Source organism: Megalobrama amblycephala, linkage group LG9 (genome assembly GCF_018812025.1).
Source record: "Megalobrama amblycephala isolate DHTTF-2021 linkage group LG9, ASM1881202v1, whole genome shotgun sequence".
Classification (NCBI taxonomy): Eukaryota; Metazoa; Chordata; class Actinopteri; order Cypriniformes; family Xenocyprididae; genus Megalobrama; species Megalobrama amblycephala.
Window position 1 is genome coordinate 9782575 of NC_063052.1, and position 9251 is coordinate 9791825.

The following is a 9251-nucleotide window of genomic DNA, read 5'->3' on the forward strand; positions in this document are numbered from 1 at the left end:
AATAAAGGTGACTGGACTTCTATTGTAAACGAGTCACTGTTACAGAGATTAAATTGTGAAGTGAAAATTATGTTTGTTATATTTGTTGTACTTATGCCTCAAGAAGTTCATTCTGTTTAAAAGGTGAAGAATGTAATTTCTGCACCAGAAGTTTCACCATATGTTGTCTTTTTCTCACATAATACTTTACGACTTCAGACAACTTAGTGATAATATAGTGCATGAGTCGTATGGACCACTTTTATGGCATCTTTTTTGAAGCTTGGAATTCTTTATTCTTCATTCATTGTAATTGCAGTGACCTGAACATTATTCAAAACATCTTCTTTTGTGTTCCACTGTAGAAAGAAAGTCAGACAGGTTTCAAACAACATGAGGGTGAGTAAATTATGAATTTTCATTTGTTGAAGAAATAATAATTTAAACAATATACACTTCACCTTTCAACATGTACATACTGCGCAAGTACATATTCAGTCGAAACTGTTGCAGAAGTGATATTGCAGATGTGAAACGCATACAGTAAAATTGAATAGACAAGTGATGTATGTGTGACATGAGTACACATGGCTCCACAGATAACAACTGTTCCACCCTAGTGCTATTTTTTAGTAATGGCGAGTCTTTGAGTATTGAGTATTGGGGGTTGTTTAGCTGCAAAGCAAGGTCCAGAATGCAACCTCAGCCCTTTATCCAGAACTAGCTTTGTGTCAGTGCCAGCCTGGGGATTCTCACTCTGGGAACAGTCACTTGGAGACCCGCTGTCAACACAAACACAGCACAAAGAGTCCCAAACCGCCTTCACTCTGACAATGTGCAGCTTTAAGCTCTCTGCCAGCTACCTGATTGGGGTGGTGGATGCCAGCAGAAGAGCTTAAGTACCGGCTTCAGAAAGGTTTACCACCAAGATCTGTATTTTCCATGCTTCCCTGCAACTTCTGTTTTGCTTTTTCAAGGTATAACTAGCATTTTCAGTTTGATAACAGATACTGGCATAACATGCTTTTTATAATGGAAGACATAAATGTGCTTTCAAAACATGCCAGAATGTCATCATGTGATATTAAAGTTGTGTTTCCCAAACCTCTCTCATGTATTGGTCAGAAAAACAATGGTTGAGCCAATGTTGCTGATGATATATGATGCACCAATGTTTTATTTTATTTTATTTTAGATTTTATATTGATTTCAATTAACGAAAGTAGTTGGTTAACTATTCTTTTTAGTACACAATGCACAAGATACTGGAATAACATGCTTTTTAAAACGGAGGATATAAATGTGCTTTCAAAAAGTCCAACATGCCAAAATGTCTTCAAAAGTGTGCCTTTTTTGTTCTGCTGGCATCACTGAAAAGAACAGAGAAAACTATTCTGTTTTCATACAGGTTTCCCCAAAGACACTCTCCCGTCTATTAGTCGGGAAAACAGTGGTTGATTTTTTTTTTGGGGGGGATTTTATCTTAGATTTTATACTATTTCATACGGAAGAGAATTAGGGCCAAGCAATAATAAAAAATTAAAACCATCTCGAGATTAAAGTTGTTAAATTTCGAGAAAAAACTCGTTAAATTTCGAGAAAAAAGTCTAAATAAAATGTTGAGAATAAACTCATTAAATTTCGAGAAAAAAGTCGAGATAAAATGTTGAGAATAAACTCATTAAGCTAAGAGAAAAAAGTCATTAAATTACGAGAACAAATTCATTAAATTATGAGAAAAATGTAGTTAAATTTCGAGAAAAAAGTTGAGATAAAATGTTGAGAATAAAGTCATAATTTAAGTTTTTTTCTCGTAATTTAACGAGTTTATTCTCAACATTTTATCTTGACTTTTTTCTCGAAATTTAACAAGTTTTTTCTCGAAATTTAACAACTTTAATCTCGAGATGGTTTTATTTTTTTATTATTGCTTGGCCCTAATCCTCTTCCATAATTTCAGCTTTATTTCAATCAATGAAAATATTTTGTTAATATTTTTAGTTGTAGTTAACAATAATTTTTCACAAAATAGTGCTTTTTTTTTTTATTATTTCCATATTGCTGTACATAAGTCGCATCTCACTGTTTTTCTGTGCCTTGTCCCATAAGCAACACATTTTATAGATGCTTTGTCAAGTCACTAGCATTTTAATTTTGAAACAAGATATTGGCATAACATGTTTTTTAAAACAAAGATATAAATGTGCTTTCAAAAAGTGTCCATGACAGAATGTCTTCATATCCTTTTGATATTAAAAGTGTGTAATTTTTGTTCTGCAGTGATCACTGAGCAGAACTGAGAAAACAGTGACTGTTTTCACACAGGTTTCCCCAAACACTCTCCTATCTATTGGTCAGAACAACAATGGTGAGATTTTATTTTATTGCAGCTTTATTTTGATTCATGAAAATAGTAGATTCATTAATAGTATTTTTTTAAATTTTTAGTTTACATTATATTTCCATATTTTTACACATAATATGCATTTCATCTCCTTGTTTTTCTGTGCCTTGTCCCATGAGCGACACATTTTTAAGATGCTTTGTCAAGTTAAAAACTGTTTTAAAAAGCCTCTTCTATTTATAACACATTTTTCATTGCACAGCATCTAGCTATTTTTGAACGTAAGAATGCAATTATAGAGTATACATTTTGCACTTACTCTGCCATTTGGTGTATGAATTTTAGAAATTTGGTATAGCGTTATCTCAAATAGAACACCAAATGGAAACTTAAGCCCTTGCGATCTTCCTCCGAGTCCGCATTTATACTTGACGTAATGCCTCTTTGACAGTTGGTAGAAGTCTGCTGCAGAGCTCACTTCAAGGATTAGTTCACTTCTGAATTAAAATTTCCTGACAATTTACTCACATCATGTTCATGTCTTTCTTTCTTCAGTTGAAAAGAAATTACGTTTTTTTAGGAAAACGTTACAGGATTTTTCTCCATATACTGGACTTCACTGGGTTTAATGGGTTGAAGGTCCAAATTGCAGTTTCAATGCAGGCTCTATGTGATCCCAGATGAGGAATAAGGGTCTTATCTAGCAAAATGATCAGTCATTTTCTAAAAAAAAAATAAAAATGTATATACTTTTTAACTACAAATGCTCATCTTGCACTAGCTCTACAATGTGTCACGCATTACATAATCATGTTGGAAAGGTCACACAGGTCTACAAAGCGACTGTGCAAAAACTCAGTCAAATGGCCCTTACAAAAAAAGGTAAAACAACGATTTTGAAGTTGGAGGAGAAAATGAGATGAGAGGTTATTTGCCCTACTGAGGTACTTCCACCTACATCACACGTGACTTTTTTAACATGATGTGTGGCATCGCAGAGCTAGTGTAAGACGAGCATTTGTGGTTAAAACGTATATAATTTTTAATTTTTTTAAGAAAATGAACAATCGTTTTGCTAAATAAGACCCTTATTCCTCAGCTGGGATCGCACAGAGCCCTTTGAAGCTGCATTGAAACTGCAATTTGGACCTTCTACCTGGTGAACCCCACTGAAGTCCACTATATGGAGAAAAATCCTGGAATGTTCTCTTCAAAAACCTTTAATTTCTTTTCGACTAAAGAAAGAAAGACATGAACATCTTGGATGGCATGGGGGTGAGTAAATTACCAGGAAATTTGAATTCTGAAGTGAACTAATCCTTTCAGTGCAGGCTTGGCAAAAGTGCACATTTAGGGCACATATCAGCCGCAAAGGGGGCTCAGAAACCTAAAATGACAAATGGGACACCCTATGGTCTTGTGGACATAACGGACACGCGCCAGCCATTGTAAGTCCACAAGACCTGAAGTGTGCCATCTGGGACAGGGCTGTAAGTGCAGTATGCTGTGCATTTATCAGTGTAAATACACTACTTACATGACTTATACAACAAAATGCTGTAAAATAGTGCAAAAATATGCATAATAGGATGCTTTTGATGGTGCCTCAGCATTTACCAAGGAGGTTGGTAATACTTGGAGAAATCTGTTAGCAGTCCCATTCATCTCAGTGTCAGTTTCATGTATTCATGTGGCTCCAGGTAGTCCACCAGAAGGGGCTAGCTGGCTCATGCTAACCAGTTACACCTTGAAAAAACTTAATATACAACTATAAGTAATCTAATAAGTTTAAAAAAGAGAGTTTTTAACATCCAGAAAAATTACACAAATCACCTTTAATATGTTGACTGATATTCACATTTTTTGTGTTGGCTTTGGTTAAAGGAGCTACAGTTACATATCAGAGCACTGGCTGAACTATTCTTATGATTTTGTGCTTTGATGGCAGCAGTCACAATTTCTTTGCTCTAATGTACAGTGCCCTCTGCAGGCAATTTGTAACCCTCAAATTTGACGGAACCGGCAACATTTTCAGTTCCTTTGAACATAATATGCACATAACAGCCCCTCAACACAGAGAGAGAGAGAGAGAGAGAGAGAGAGAGAGAGAGAGAGAGAGAGAAATACATGCATAAAGATAATGAACATGGTTTTATACATTCTGTATTGGACATTTACATGACAGACACAAACACACAGACTCGCACATCCACTCCTTCTAAAAATGCAAACGCCACTCAGAACATGTAAAGCCCATATTAATTTTTAGCAGACAGATGCATGCTAATTAATCACAAAAACTAATGCCTCATACCCCAACAGGCTGTTTTCCCTGTGCTCTTCCTCTTGATATGGCAAATAACAGGCCTGCCTGCCACGCAGCTAGACACTTTGTCAAACAAATATGATCAAAACAAAGCTAATGACGTGTAAATTGTTTATGATGTTCTGTGCAATGAGCAACCCTAGTGTGTGTGTGTGTGTGTGTGTGTAAGGGAGGGTAATCACTGCCATCAGCTTGACATAATCAGGAGGAAATGAATATGAGTATTTCACAGCACACTTTGAGCCAAACAGCAGTCTGGGGGCCTGTGATGGATGCGGGGCAATCTGAATGATGTAAGTGATCGTTCGTGTATATTTCCCTGTGAAGATCATGTGTGGGATGCATGAAATGAATTGGAGTGAAACAGGTATGTAATGGACTGGCATGTGCAAATGAATTGGGTTTTGAGGAAAACTGCAGAAGAACATGCAAAGGGACTTTACTGCGAACTGATTTATACACTTTCTGTTTATGATAATTATATTATAGCAGTGTAGTACACTGTAAAAATTATTTTCATGATTTATTACAACATTTTTTTCTTTTGTCAAATCAGCTTATCAGATAATTAATGTGTTTCAGATAACATAATATTTTGAGTTTCTGTTGATTAAATCAATCGCCTTCATTGTATTAACTCAAATTTTTAATTTCAATGAATTCAAAACTTTACGGCAACCAGGTAACCTAATTTTTTTAAGTTAAACCAAATATTCTTTTTTACAGTGTATAAGAAATGATATGTACAATAGGCCTATAGTATCCTATGTGAGCATTGGAAATCTTGTATTTAAAATCTATCAATAAAAAGGATTTTAAAACAACAACAACAACAACAACAAAAAAAACATTAAAATAGAATAATACCCAACCTTTATATATAAAGTAACTAGAAGTAAAATAACTTTTGTACAGTATGTTGTGGTTTCAGACTTTGATAGCACTACATATGCAATCATTGCAAATACATTCTGAAATGACAACGGTTATTTTTCAGTGCTGTAACTAATGCATGTCAACAACAGCATTGGCAGGTGTGTGTAAAAGGAGATGTTTAGCTCATGCATTAAATTGAATGCACACACACACACACTTTAGCTCTCCAGCAGACAGCACCGCAGCCAGCAGTTCAGGCAGTCTGCAGTGTCTTCTGTAAGGGGAATGCAGTGTGTGCCTGCTGGGCCGTCGCACATCAGCCAAAAGGAAGCATAACCAACCCTAATCCAACACACTGAAGCAATGCATCGTTCTGCTGAATCTACCAACACAAACGCACAGACTCGCACGTTTAGATGCATGCATTTATTTATTTTTAATTGTATGTACATCATTTATATAAATTAAATAATGATTTATAAATAATTTAAATAAATATTATTTTATATGTATAATTTATTTGTATTTATACAAATATATTAATGTATTTATATAAATTTCACAAGGATCCCCTAAAATGAGTGTATTATGGTGCCAGGCCAGTATATGGCGATGTCACTTTGTAAAGAAACACTATGCGCCTAATATGCATGAAGACACCATTTTCCCAAATTCACGTTTTTGTAGTTTACACAGACACGATAACTGTATCGTTTTCAAAAGCCTGCACTTTGGGGGCATTTACATGACACCATTTTCAACTGCATTTTGGGCATTTATTTACACAACAACAGGATTTTGGAAGCTTGAAAACATAAAGTGTACGTAGTGTTTCTTTACAAAGTGTCATCGCCATCTACTGGCCAGGAATGCATAATACAGTGTTTTTTTGTCGTTTTTGTGGATCTGTGTGAACAGGGATCATTATTGTCTGTATGCGAAACTTTTAAAAAACAAAAAGAAAAAACTTTTGCACTTTTAGTACACTGTTGTCGCGTAAACGTACCCTGAGTCTAATGATAAACTGCTTTGATACTGCAGTTCATTTGTGCACAAAGCCAGAAACCTAAACTAAAACTAACACTTTATAGTGCCGTCTTACAAGCTAGCTCCTTCATAGTTTTGAAACAGATATAATGACTAGTAGAGACAAAAACTGCAGTCTGACACTTTAGATTCATGACAGAAGTCTTAATTTTCCTCCAAGAGACAGAATGAATCTTTGAATTGAACAGTGTTGTAAAATCATTGTCTTTGGGAAATAATGGGGATATACATATTTATAACTAAACATCTATAGTTTAAATACACAGACACATACATCAAAACACAATCCAAACAAACAAAGAGCACTAATCTGAATAACACTATTTGTGCTATGGCTGTTTACGGCTTATCTTAGCGCATTTTGCACTATGCATAATGCAGAGCACTGAAACCGTAAATAAAATAACTATGGTAATTTCGTGCTATTTCTCTATAAATCAGAGAATGATGGTTCCAGTTCTACTTGGCTCTGATAGCACATGTAACGTTTGAGCCTGAAAATAAAAAATGAAATTTCTTGACACAGTCTCACCATGCAAGAGATGGATTTCCCTCTCCAGGAAATGAATGAACAAAAAGAGCATTCAATATGTAATTACCTGTCATAGACACAGTCACACCGGTGAAGGGAATTCAATATGCACCCGTGACACTTCCGGCGTAATGTGATGGAAATAAGTGTTTGTTTTGGTAGGTGGAGGGTGAGGTAAGTTAGTGTGTGTGTGTAGTTTAGTGGGGTTTTTTTTGGTACCGGAGAAACTGCATCTAGTTGTTCATTATGACCAACCACAGAAGAAAATGAAGGCATGGAGAGATGTTTCGTTTCATGGACCAAAAACATTGTTTGCGACACTTAAGTTTATCTCAGACATTTCAAAATATCTCTCTCTCTCCCTCTCTCTCTCCCTCTCTCACTCTTTGTAATGGTTGTGTGAGTCTCACTCAATATTTCTCATTCTTATTAACTGCATGGGTGCAATTTATTTTCCTCTCAGGCAACGGAGGTGGCTGGGAATGTGGGAGACTCTGGTCGACGCTGATAAGCCCACGCTCACATACAGGCCTGCAGGAGGAACCAGATTTACCAGGAAGACAATGTCCACTAGGTCACATACATACACTTACACATGGACACATGAGTGGAGTAATTTACTGCACCAACATAGATAAACTTAAATAAACAGATAAACAGACTAACACATGCTTATAGGAACCAAACATGCACAATCATTCAATTTATCAATGCTTTACTGCTTACACATGCACATAACAACATATAACACGTCCGCTTGCTAACTTACCAACAAAAATATGAACCGCATTAAAATTGTACCATCATTTATTCATTTCCAAACCTGTATGACTTTCTTTCTTCTGTGGAACAGAACAGAATAAAATAGTATAGTAGTCAATGGGGGGCAAAATCTGCAAACATTCTTCCAAATATCTTACTTTGTGCACAGCAGAACAAAGAAATGTACACAGGTATGGAACAACTTGAGGATGAGTAAATGATGACAGAATTTTCATTTTTGGGTGAACTATCCCTTTAAATTTCGCAGTGTTTGTAACATGAAGCTATCATTCAGAAGACTTTGTCAGATATAGTGCTCAGTGAATCATTTATACCATTTTTAGGGGTTGTTTACACAGATTCTGTTTTTTCCTTTAAAAATGCGAGGTCTCCAAATATGTTTTTAAAAGTACTTACTTTAAAGGGAACCTATTATGCCTCTTTTCACAAGATGTAATATAAGTCTCTGGTGTCCCCAGAATGTGTTTGTGAAGTTTCAGCTCAAAATACTCCACAGATCATGTTGTAAATGTCCATTTTTGAGTGGAAGAAAAAACATGCTGTTTTTGTGCATGTATCTTTAAATGCAAATGAGCTGCTGCTCCCCATCCTGCTTTCCAGAAGAGGGTGGAGCCTGTACAGCTCATGCTTCAAATACAAAATGTCTGTTTGGTTTTAACTATCATCTCTGTCGTGGTCATGCTCACGTGACATTGCAGTTCTTCATCATCATGAAAGTTTATTATTTGCATGTGTTTTAAAGCCATATCAGTTCTGATATATGGTTTTCAGAGCGTGCACAGAAAGCTGGCTGTCAGATGGCGTGTCCCGTGAGTATTATAACTAATTTCTCTTTCGCCTCTTATTGAACTTAAACTGTCAAGGTTATATCAAAAACACAAAGTTCACAAACACAGTCGGTTATATCTGTGAACGTAAAGAGCAGGGAAAGAAACTGCATTTGTATATTAGACCTGCGTATATTAGCAGCGTAATATACATTACCTACTGCTAAATGCTGTTAATATGAACCAAACAACAAAAAAAGAACACAATCACTCACTGTTCTTGACTCAATAGCTTTAGTAGCTTTAATAAGAATACATTTCTTACTCGAATGCTGCTGTTAACCCTTAAATGCATACCTCGGGTCTTTAGTGACCCGGGACGTCATTCACTACCCTCCTCCTCGTTCATTTTTTAAAGTTAGTTAAAAGAATGCCTATTTTTGTATTAATTTTTTGTAAAAATTGTATAGGGTCGCAAACGACCCGAGGTGTGTATGAGTGTACGTATATTTTTTCTGCACAACAATAATTGAATCTTAGATGACGGAATAAGTGCAATTCACCTTTATTCCACAAGGTGGCAATGTCTGATACACA

At 35.7% G+C, this 9251-nt stretch overlaps 1 long non-coding RNA gene across 1 annotated transcript; it reads left to right on the forward strand.

The window, feature by feature from the left end:
* The first annotated feature begins 636 nt into the window (after positions 1–636).
* On the forward strand, positions 637–7999 carry LOC125276300. Its single transcript, XR_007186623.1, has 3 exons — positions 637–956; positions 2260–2347; positions 7568–7999. It is a non-coding gene; the product is annotated as an uncharacterized LOC125276300 (long non-coding RNA).
* Positions 8000–9251: the final 1252 nt, after the last annotated feature.